This window comes from Orcinus orca, chromosome 15 (assembly GCF_937001465.1).
Source record: "Orcinus orca chromosome 15, mOrcOrc1.1, whole genome shotgun sequence".
Lineage (NCBI taxonomy): Eukaryota > Metazoa > Chordata > Mammalia > Artiodactyla > Delphinidae > Orcinus > Orcinus orca.
The window spans coordinates 78385196-78396252 of record NC_064573.1 but is presented as its reverse complement, the minus strand read 5'-3'; the positions used below and the strand labels follow the sequence as shown (position 1 = coordinate 78396252).

At 43.4% G+C, this 11057-nt stretch overlaps 1 long non-coding RNA gene across 2 annotated transcripts in view; it reads left to right on the top strand.

The window, feature by feature from the left end:
- LOC125961290 (uncharacterized) overlaps positions 1-11057 on the top strand; it is a 109789-nt gene that overhangs the window by 88103 nt on the left and 10629 nt on the right. The window contains exons 1-2 of one of the 2 annotated variants that reach the window (XR_007471800.1): positions 21-196; positions 1791-1864. This is a non-coding gene — a long non-coding RNA (uncharacterized LOC125961290). Of the gene's footprint in view, positions 1-20; positions 197-851; positions 1865-11057 lie in introns of those variants that run through there. The other variant, XR_007471799.1, reaches the window with a different exon arrangement.

Here is an 11057-nt window from a genome sequence, read left to right as displayed (position 1 = left end):
ACCGGGAGGCCCAGGCCGTCAGCCTTGTTCCAACTCCGCCGTTCTAGCCGGGGCTGCCCTCTCTCTGGTGCGGCTTGGGCGTCCCGAGCCCAGCGAGCGCGGGAGCAGGAGAGGCAAGGCCACCCCTTACAGTTCTTGAATACAGTTGCCGTATGAAAAAAGGCTCCAAATACTTTGTTGGCCCCAAAGCTGGCAGGTGAGTACTTCAAATTGAAAAACAATTCCAAGCACAACTCCAACTCCAATCCGTCTCCCAAATCCATTTCCTTCACCCAACAAAATTTACAGAACCGACCGACCTCTAGAAACAACTCCAGAGCGAAAACAAATAAATAAGTAAGTAACTTCCATTTAGGTTAATATGTGTAACTGGAAAAGGCTAGTCAGTAAGCATAGAGGACAGGCTGCCTCTGATCTCAAGCTACTGAGGAGAATCGTTATCAAAATGTTAGCATTTTTTTCTGAGGTGAGGGGATTATGGACCACTTTTGTTTTCTTCTATTTTGCTGGTCTGTATTCCCAGCAATGAGTATGTATTACATCCATAATAAAGTTTTTTTTTTGTTTCGTTTTTTGTTCTTTTGCGGTACGCGGGCCTCTCACTGTTGTGGCCTCTCCCGCTGCGGAGCACAGGCTCCGGACGCGCAGGCTCAGCGGCCATGGCTCACGGGCCCAGCCGCTCCGCGGCATGTGGGATCTTCCCGGACCGGGGCACGAACCTGTGTCCCCTGCATTGTCAGGCAGACTCTCAACCACTGCGCCACCAGGGAAGCCCTTTTTTTTTTTTTTTTTTTGCGGTACGCGGGCCTCTCACTGCTGTGGCCTCTCCCGTTGCGGAGCACAGGCTCCAGACGCGCAGGCTCAGCGGCCATGGCTCAAGGGTCCAGCCGCTCCGCGGCATGTGGGATCTTCCCGGGCCGGGGCACGAACCCGTGTCCCCTGCATTGGTAGGCAGACTCTCAACCACTGCGCCACCAGGGAAGCCCTGTTTTTTGTTTTTTAACATGCTGAGAAAGGCAACAACCCTGGGAGAAGATGAGGCTGGACCGGGATCAGAAGTGTTCTGATTCAGAAGTAGCTGCTCCTTGCATCTTATTACATCACCGTCGCCTGTTTTAGGAGCAGAGTAGAGGGACAGAGGACAAATACACGATGGCAGTTATGGCTTCACCCTCGCCCCTGCCTGGGGAGTCAGAAGAAGGGGGTCAGATGGGGCTTGTGATATGACAGTGCCCCTGCTCTCTGCTTCCTCCTGACACTGGTTGTGCAGGTCGCTAGGGTACCACTGTTCCCGCTCAGCTTTGGGCAGGTTACTTCTCTCCTCGTCCAACCATATCTACTCCAAGATGGCTGTGAGGATTAGATGAAATAACATAGGTAAAGCATCTGGTATATTCCACCCGCCTCTCTCTCTCTTCTAGAAATCTCTTCACCCATCCTGTACTTGGCACAAATGTTTCCTCTCAAACAAAACCTAAAGAATTGGCTGGTGTGACTATGCCGGGGAGGGTTAATTTTATGTGTCAACCTGACTGGGCCAAGTGATGCTGGGAGAGCTTGTAAACATTATTTTCGGGGAGCGTCTCTGAGGGTGTTTCTGTAAGAGATTGGCATCTGAAGTGGGAGAATGAGTAGAGCAGATAACTCCCATCAAGGCAGGTGGGCATGATCCGATCCACTAGGGTCCTGAATAGAACAAAAAAGGCAGAGGGAAGGTGAATTTGCTCTCGTTTCGAGCTGGGACATCCATCCTTTCCTGCCCCCTGGACATTGGCGCTTTTGATCCTCAGGCCTTTGGACCAGCTCTCCTGGGTCTTCAGCTTGCAGACAGCAAATCATGGGACTTCTTGGCCTCCATAATCATGTGAGTCAATTCCTTTGATATCTATGTTATATAAATATCTATATACAAATATGAATATATCTAAAATATATTTTAAATAAAAAATATAGTATATATAATGTATAGTGATATCTTAATATTTATTGTATGGTGTATAATATAAAAATATTTTAAAATCTACATAAATATAATACATACTATAAATATAAATTATATTTAAATATACTTGTATTATAACATAAGTATAAATATAATATATATATGTAAATACTATTGGTTCTGTTTCTCTGGAGAACCTTACTATAAAAACCATAAACTGGGCTTTATTCAACTGCCATGGTAAGAGCCATGCTGCTAAGGGGCTTTTGCATTAGAAACATGATGTCACCACCTCCTTGAGATGGAAGATGCAAACAAAACTTGACCAAGTTCTCATAAAACTGTGTGCACTTGCTGTCCAGTTTGCCTGGAGTGCAAATTTCTTCTGTGTGACATTCTATCTTATATTCATGAGGTTATCTATTGTGGGCCCCCCCAGTGGATTGTAAGCTCATTTGAGTTCCTCACCACTGTACTCCTGGTGCCTGGAACAGTGCCCGTCTCAAAGGAAGCACTCAATTTATAATTGTTTGATGAAGGAATGAATGAATGCTAATAGCTAATGTTCATTAGGCAGTTACTATGGGCCAGACAGTGTTCTAAGTGCTTTTACATTCTGTATGCATATTCAGTTGTTGCCGTGAACCCAGGCCACTATCATTATCGGCCCCATTTCATAGGTGTGCTAAGTAACTTGCCCGTGTTCTGACTTGGTGTAAGAGGCAGAACTGGATCTCACCAAGATGGTGTGATTCTATAGCCCAAGCTCTTAGCCACTCTGGTGGTGGCTGGTGTGGTCGCTGGACCAGCAGCGGCAGCATCTCCTGGAAACTTGTTAGAAATGCTCATTATTCTTCCCCCCCACCCCAAAACCACTGAATCTGAAACTCTAGGGGTGGGCCCAGCTCTCCGTGTTGTAACAAGCCCTCTAGGGGATTCTGATGCGCTCAAGCTTGAAAACCACCGCCTTCTTAGTCTTCGAGCTCCTCAGGACTTCACTTTCTAAGAAAAAGAATGGGTACTAAAATGAGTTTTCTGGAAAAACAAAGGTGTCCTAGTAAATGTTATTTGTGTGTGGTTTTGCTTCTGTCTGTTTTGCTATTAACTGAAGGTATAGTTCTTTAGGCAACTTAATATCTCTTTGGACCTCAGTATTGGCATTCGTAAAATGGGTGGGGCTGAACTAGAGAGAGGGTTAATGTTAAAAGCACCAGAGGATTTTTTAAAATTCCAGTGCCAGAAGTCCAGCCAGACCAATTAAATGTGGCCTGGGGGTGTGACCCGGCAGTTGGCATTATAAAAGGTTCTCAGTTGATTCTGATATTCAGCCAAAGTTGAACTACTGCCCTAGGCTAAGCCAATCACAGCAAACCTAGTCCCCTGATTGGCTTAAAGTGTGAGCCTGTGATCCAGTTCTGCCCAATGAGATGTAAGAGAGAGTGGTGGTGGAGGGAAGGGGCACCTGGGAAACTTTTCTCATTACTTTGCCGATCTTTGCACTAGATGATCTTTAGCTTTTCTCCCAGTGACAAAACTCTATCACTTTAAAGAGAAAGAGGGAGAGAAGACCTGAGTTCCAAGCTCACATGTCTTACAAGTAGCCTGAAGTTAATATATAAAGGAAGAGGGTTGGTTGGACACTATGCCCTGCCTCAAGGGGGCAGAGCTTATACATGAAAGATTTAAGCAGAAAAGGATTGTAGCAATGAAATATTGGCTAGCTCACAGTCAGTTAGAATTCTGGAGACCCCGCTTGGAAAATGGAACAGAGACAGGCCGTGGAACTGAAACCATGGTCAAAATTACTCCATGGAACGATACTAGTAAGAAAACTGTTTTTGCTGCCGACTTTCAGAGGCTACTGCCCGCCCACCCCACGCTGACCCTACAAACTGGATGTTGCTTTAACCATGTCTGCTGTCAGAAAGAATTCAGTTCTCTCCTGTACTAGAGTCTTCCTAAAGCTAGTGCCACATTAGAAACCTGGGGAGGGACTTTCCTGGGGATCCAGCGGTTAAGACTCCACGCTTCCACTGCAGGGGGCGCGGGTCCGATCCCTGGTCTGGGAACTAAGATCCTGCATGCCGCGTGGTACAGCCAAAAATTAAAATAATAATATTAATAATAAAAAATAATAAAAATAAAAACCTGGGGAGACATGCCTAATTGGCCAGGCCTGGGTCACATGCTAGTAAGTACCAGGTATATAGCTTGAGTAGTGGGAAGTGACATCTGCCTGCCACCAAGACTTGTGAACTGGTGACATCCCTGAATATAGGAGAGGGATTGCAGCCATAAGGATCACAACTGTCCACTACACCAGTACTCAGCCGTGAGGGACAGCAACCAAATGGTGCCAGCTCTTCTGATTTTTCAAGAGAAACCAGAAACTGGGATTTGTATGTGAAATTCTTGTATGGTAAACATTGACAACTAATTAAAAAAAGTCTGCTGGCCAAGCAAAAACACCGTCAGAGCCCTTGTGACTTTTGATTTCTCAAGGACAGAGGATCAGGCAAAAGATATAGCGATTCCTTCTTACGCTCTGCCTAGATGTTAGACCTTCTGGAGGATTAAGGCAAATCAAGCTGCTCTCTCCATGTGAATTGTGACATTGATGAGCACAGGCACAAACTTTTCTTACATAATCAGAACCAGATTTGGAAATGCTTTAATAAAATATCAGGTCATGGAGATGGCAGGATCAGAGTTTGCAAACAAAATTAACAACAAAAGGCATTTTCTCTTAAAATTGGATTAGGGAAAGGGAACCCTGAATTTTATTATTCTCAGCTTTGGAACAAACTTGGCCTTGGACACAGCACTTACTGCCTTAGTTTATTTTTAAGACTTGTTCTTATGAGAGAATGGGATTCAGGCTATCTTTGGAAGAGGCTGGCAGAAGAAACTCAAACTGGGTCTTTCTCCTGAACATGTTTATACTGGTGAAATCATGTTTAAATGAAGAGCTAGGACTTGAAGGAGGGAAAAATCTCAAAGGGCAATTTGAAGAGTGTGTATAAGGGGAAGGGCCATCTTCTTTGGTGACCATGGCAAGATCATTGACTGACAAGGAATTTAAGTCCTCAGGTCTTTGGGGGTACTTGTCCCCTACAACTAGTTTCTCTTGTCAGACGTCCAAAAATGCCGTACATCGGAACTTAGGGAAACTCATTCAGCATCCACTAAACATTTGTTGATTGAATAACTAATGAAATGGCTATTTACAGATTCCTGAATTTGATTCTCTTTGAGATTGAAAGGATAACTCACATGAATTTGCTCCATGCCACTTGTGCTCAAAATTTTCAGTTTTTCTACATTAAATATATCTGGCTCAAGGTCCTCTACTGCTCCTTCCACAGGCCAAGGCAGTTTGGAAATTCAGTCTATTGGGGGTTGGGAGTTGGGTTTCTTCCCTTCTGTAGGGTCATTCAAGAAGTCTAAGAGGTTGTGGGGAAACAGGCCAGAAAATTTGGGGAAGGGCTCTTGGTCTTCAGTTATTTTTAATTTTTTTTTTTTTTTTGCGGTACGCGGGCCTCTCACTGTTGTGGCCTCTCCCGTTGCGGAGCACAGGCTCCGGACGCGCAGTCTCAGTGGCCATGGCTAGCCGCTCCGCGGCATGTGGGATCCTCCCGGACCGGGTCACGAAGCCGTGTCTCCTGCATCGGCAGGCAGACTCTCAACCACTGCGCCACTGCAATTTTATATGGCTTGACTTACTACATTTTCCCATCTCAGAATAAGTGCCGCGCTCCAGATGGAACCCATGCTCCCTGCAATGGAAGCGCAGAGTCCTAGCTGCTGGACGGGGGAAATTCCCATGGGTGATTACCTTTAGTTCCTTACCTCTGTGTGTGTCTTCTCCCTGGTGGTCACTTAGGAGTATGGGGAGACATGAATAAATTATCTTGTTTTCTTGTTCTGATGTACCATATTATAGGCTTGGAAGAACTTTCTAATCTCACTAATTGTTTTTAAGAAACAACGATTTTGATTTTGCAAATTTTACCACACCGAGTTCTCCACAATCGGGTACACCAAGATCTTACCACTGCAACCCTTCCTGGTGTTAAGCAGATGGATAATTTTGAAATATGTACGTATGGAATTAAGTTTTGTGACTATCCAAATACGCCAACCACTTCCACAGCATTTGGAATTATGCAGTGGAAAACATTTCCAATGATGCCCTTTTATGTGTTAATTTTGCAAAATTTATTCTCAATTATAATTTCAAATCACCTGAGCAACAGAAGAAAATCAGAAGTTGTATCAAAACCAAGAACTTATTTGAATTTAGCATTAAGAAAACATTTTTAATTAATTAATTGGCACAAGTTGAAGATAACCCGTATTTAACAAGCCAGTTCTGGTTGACATTTGCCTAAATATGACATATTGAATATGTTCTCTTTATTCAATACCCCTTAAATTAAATTGTGAAAAAAAATTAAAGCAAAGGGTATAAAATAATTTACTTCCATGAGACTCAGGAAAATTTAATTAGATACCCCTTTAACTAAGAAATTTAGTTCTGTAAAATGTTTTTTAAATCTGTACTTTAAATGACCTTTAAATTTCAAGACTTTTTCAAGATACAGTTGTCCAGTCCTCATATTCATGAACATGGCAGATATTTTAATTTCCTGCACATCTGCCAAGTCTCTTCAGTTTAGAACAAGATTTAATTCTAAGGTGCCTCCCTTTTTGAAAAACACACTTTCTCCTAAGTCAAAAGAATTTTTTTAAATATATTTTGAAGAAGCCCATAGGCTGCAACTAAGACCCAGCACAGCCAAAAAAAAAAAAAAAAAAAAGACTCTAAGGCATTGTCTAAAATAGTACAAAAGCCACTGGTTGAAAATGTTAAAAAAATTCATAATAAAAAGATACATTGTTTATATATATATTAACCATCTATATCTTTGAAACGGTTAAAATATTTTCAGATTTAAAAATCCTCCTCCAGACTGACTTGGGGCAGCCTTGGCTCTTCAGTACTACTCTCTTGCTGTACTTTTCAACATTACATTGATTTTAAGTACACTTTTTTTTTAAAATCACATTGCCATTGAACTCGGGCCGAATAGTGTGAAAGAGTGAGTTTAGGGGCATTGGAGGAATGGGATGAAATGTCTATAAATAGCAGTTCTCTGTGTAGCATGCACTGTATAATAAAGCGTGTGTAACTCTGCCATGCCACGTAAATAATGACAGTGACTTGCATTTTCTTATTACTCTTCGTCCTCGAATTGAATCTGTGGTCTTCTGCCAGTATTAAGGTCTATTTCTCACTTCCTTACATCCCCCAGGGTCCCTACTATGATGGGAGTGGGTAGTCGACAGTCCCTTTGTTCGGCACACAGATCTTAACGACAGGTACACACCCAGCTGCGTTTTTGCCTCTGCCTTTTCAGTCTCACAAACCCAAAGGCAGTATGGTTCACGGCTGGACCAATGCCGAACAGAGCCAGGCCAGTGTAACTACACTTCCGTCACCTCTTTATTAACACCCTTCTCTCTTTTTAAATCCCAATGACCCCGGAGATTCTAGCCCAAGGCAATGACGCTAGACTCCAAGTAGGGAGAATTAGGAAGGATTCCAGAAGAAGAAATATCTTTAAAATTTTACCAGCCTGGAGGGCCTATTATTAATGTGACATTGAGAATAAACTGGACTTATTTTCTACTCTAGACTCATCACAAATGACTAAGGAGGATGTTTTTCCCGCAAAGCAATTGCATCTTAGAGTCCTGGGGTGCTGAGCTTGCCTTGCTCAAGGGAGCTAGGATGCCTAGGACCTTAGGGACTTGAGTGAATGATCAAGATTCCACGCCCTTAGAGGGGAAGGGGTGCGAGCGCGTGTGAGAGAGGAGGGGCCAGGCTCCCTGAAGGTCCACACTCGGCATGCAGAGCGGCGGTGGGGAGCAAGATGGCGGGAGAGAGATATACTATGCAAGCCGGCTTATCAACTGAAATGTGCACACAAACTGCCTGGAGAACTTGTTACAATGGAAGTCTGATTCAGGAGGTCTGGAGTGGGTCCAGAGACTCTGCTTTTCTAACAGGCTCCCTGCTAATGCCCATACTGTGGGTCCTGGGCCTCACGTGGAGCAGTAGTGGGTAAGGAGGAGGAGGCGGGAGGACTTGGAAGGAGGGGGCACAGGAAAGTCCAAACTTCATACTCTGTGGTGCTGGGAGGAACGACAAAATTTCTGGGTGGCTGAGTTGTACGCTGAGGGAAAGGACACTATTATCAACAGAACGGTCCATCTTCAAAGGGATCATTTCAGTCTGTACAAAGAGCATCTATTCCAACAGACTATGTAAAGAACTGAAGACTGGGGCTTCCCTGGTGGCGCAGTGGTTGAGAGTCCGCCTGCCGATGCAGGAGACGCGGGTTCGTGTCCCGGTCCGAGAGGATCCCACATGACACGGAGCGACTGGACCCGTGAGCCATGGCCGCTGAGCCTGCGCATCCGGAGCCTGTGCTCCGTAACGGGAGAGGCCACAACAGTGAGAGGCCGCATACTGCAAAAAAAAAAAAAAAAAAAAAATTGCTGTTTAGAAAATAAACAAGCAAATAAATAAATAAAGGTAATCCCCCAGATCCTAAGGGGAGTTGAATTTAACTTAAGCTTTAATGTTAATCAAGTGAAATTGTGCCTTCTCACTTGAAACTGTTAAGTGCTGAATAATGACAGTGACATTTAAACGCAGCCCTAAGCGTATTTATATTAGGAAAATACCTTGACATCTTTAGTCTAAGTATTATAAACTATCCTAATACTAGTTATTAAGTTATCCTAAACTGTCGTTAATAAACTTCCCCGTTTGATTTGTAGCAACTTTATAAACAGAACGGGTGCTATGTATTTAGTTGGGTAAAGCAACTGCAGTAGATGGCCTGCAAAGATGGCTGCCAACAATTCCTCCTGTCCCTGTGGATGGGGGCCTCTTCCCCTCTCAAGAGGTGGAATCTATTTCTTCACTCCTTGGAGGCTGGCCTTTGACTTGCTTTGACCAATGGAATGTGGCAGAATCTGGTGGAAATACTATTCTGGGACTTCCAAGCTGAGGCCTGGAAGTTTCCACTTTAACCAGAGTGGGACACCATCTGCCATGTCTAGAAGTCCAGGCTGTCCTGCTGGAGAAAGAGGCCAAGGCAGGGGGCTCCAGGAACTCAGCTGACAACTAGGAGGCCCCATGCACACTAGGGAGTCCAGCCAGCCCCACAAGGAAGGAGGCCCAGCCATGCAGTCCCCAGTCGTTCAAGCCATTCCAGCTGAAGCACCAGCCCTGTGAGTGAGACCAGCGTGGGTCCTCCAGCCCCACATGAATGCACCCCAGCCGGCACTGCAAGGAACACAGATGAACTGCCCCTCTGAGCCCTGACAGAGTTCCTGACCCACAGACTCAGGAACAAATTAAACGATTGTTATTTTAAGCCATTGCGTTTAGGTGTGGTCTGTCATGCAGCAATAGATAAGTGCTACAGTGACAATTCTCCAAATCCTTAAAATTGGGATTTACCAACTCTTTAAACTTCCTTGGAGGCTGAGAAGAAAAGCCAGGTAGAATATCCATTAACCAAAGCTGACATAACTAAGAGAATTTTTTTTTCTTTCTTTCTTTCTTTTTTTTTTTGACCGCAACCCAGCTTGCAGGATCTTAGTTCCCTGACCGGGGATCAAACCTGCACCCCCTGCATTGGAAGGGTGGGGTCTTAACCACTGGACTGCCAGGGAATTCCCTAAGAGAAATTTTAAAAGTCCTTTTGAAAAAGCTTTGTGACTGTGCTCATACACTATTTCAGTGGCTGATGTTTCTGTCACGGAGAGTGACTTATTTATAAGTTAGCTAACGTGTAACCTTGACTAGAGCAATGACAAAAGTAGTCACTTTAATACTTATCTAATTCTTACTTGGTATTACGTTAAGGAGAAGTTCCAAGTAAGCTATGAGTGAGGATGAACAGTATTACAAATACTGCTGCCGCATCCTAGGCTGCAAGTATTATCTGTATAAAGTACACAGTGTACTTGTGTAGCAATAGAATGTTTATATGCATATATTCCTAGATCTAAGACCAAAAGTAATTTATCTAGGCCTAAAATAAGTTTGAAGCAAGTTAGAATTTTCGTTCAAATTGTAGATGTGACTTGCATTACTAGTACTGAATTTTTAAAAACTTAGCTACCTAGTGTTACCAAGTTTGCCAGTCTTTTGACAACAGTTTTTATGGAAACATTGCTAGCAGTTTTGTCAACCTCAAGATTTTTTTTTATCTGCAAGACTGGGTTAGATTTTTTTTTTTTTAAAGAAGAGCATTTAAATTAGCAGGTGACATATAGATCAAATACTAACTATATTTGGTGCCTGTTCACTAGGAAATTACAAAAAAAAGATAGTTAGGATAGGAGCTGAAAAAGAGCCAATAATAAGAGCCAAATACTAAGGGAAAAAAAGAATGTTTTATACTGAGAAATTATTAGCATAAGGCATCTTGCTCTGTAATGTAACTTGTAAATGTAAGAGAACAGGAGAGAGGTGGTAAATATACAGAAAATAAGAGGAGAACAAAGTGACTTAAAAAAATAGACTCATGCATACAGAATGAGGGAAAGATCTGAAAACTAGTCCACTGGGTTTCCATTTTGGGCAATATTCTGGACTAGATAATCTAAAAACTTTCCCACATTTGATAGTCAACTAGAAATACTGGAGAAAATAGAGATAATCTTCTGTAGTCAGAAAAAGAGGGTATGAAATCCACAGTAGTGGGAGGAGGTCTTTGATTTTTAAAGCTGCCAAAGGAAAGAGGGGGGAGTTCCCTGGCAGTCCAGTGGTTAGGACTCCGCACTCTCATTGCAGAGGACCCAGGTTCAATCCCTGGTTGGGGAACTAAGGTCCCACAAGACGTGCAGCACGGCCAAAAAAAAAAAAAAAAAGAAAAAAAAACCACCCCAAAACCAACCAGCCAAACAAACAAACCAAAGGACAGAGGGGACAAAGTTTGGGGGGAATTAGAACTATGGCCTCCACACAAACAAGGACCCTCAAAGAGCTCCACTATTATGGAAGGGAGTGGGTTTCTAGAAAAATCTGCCC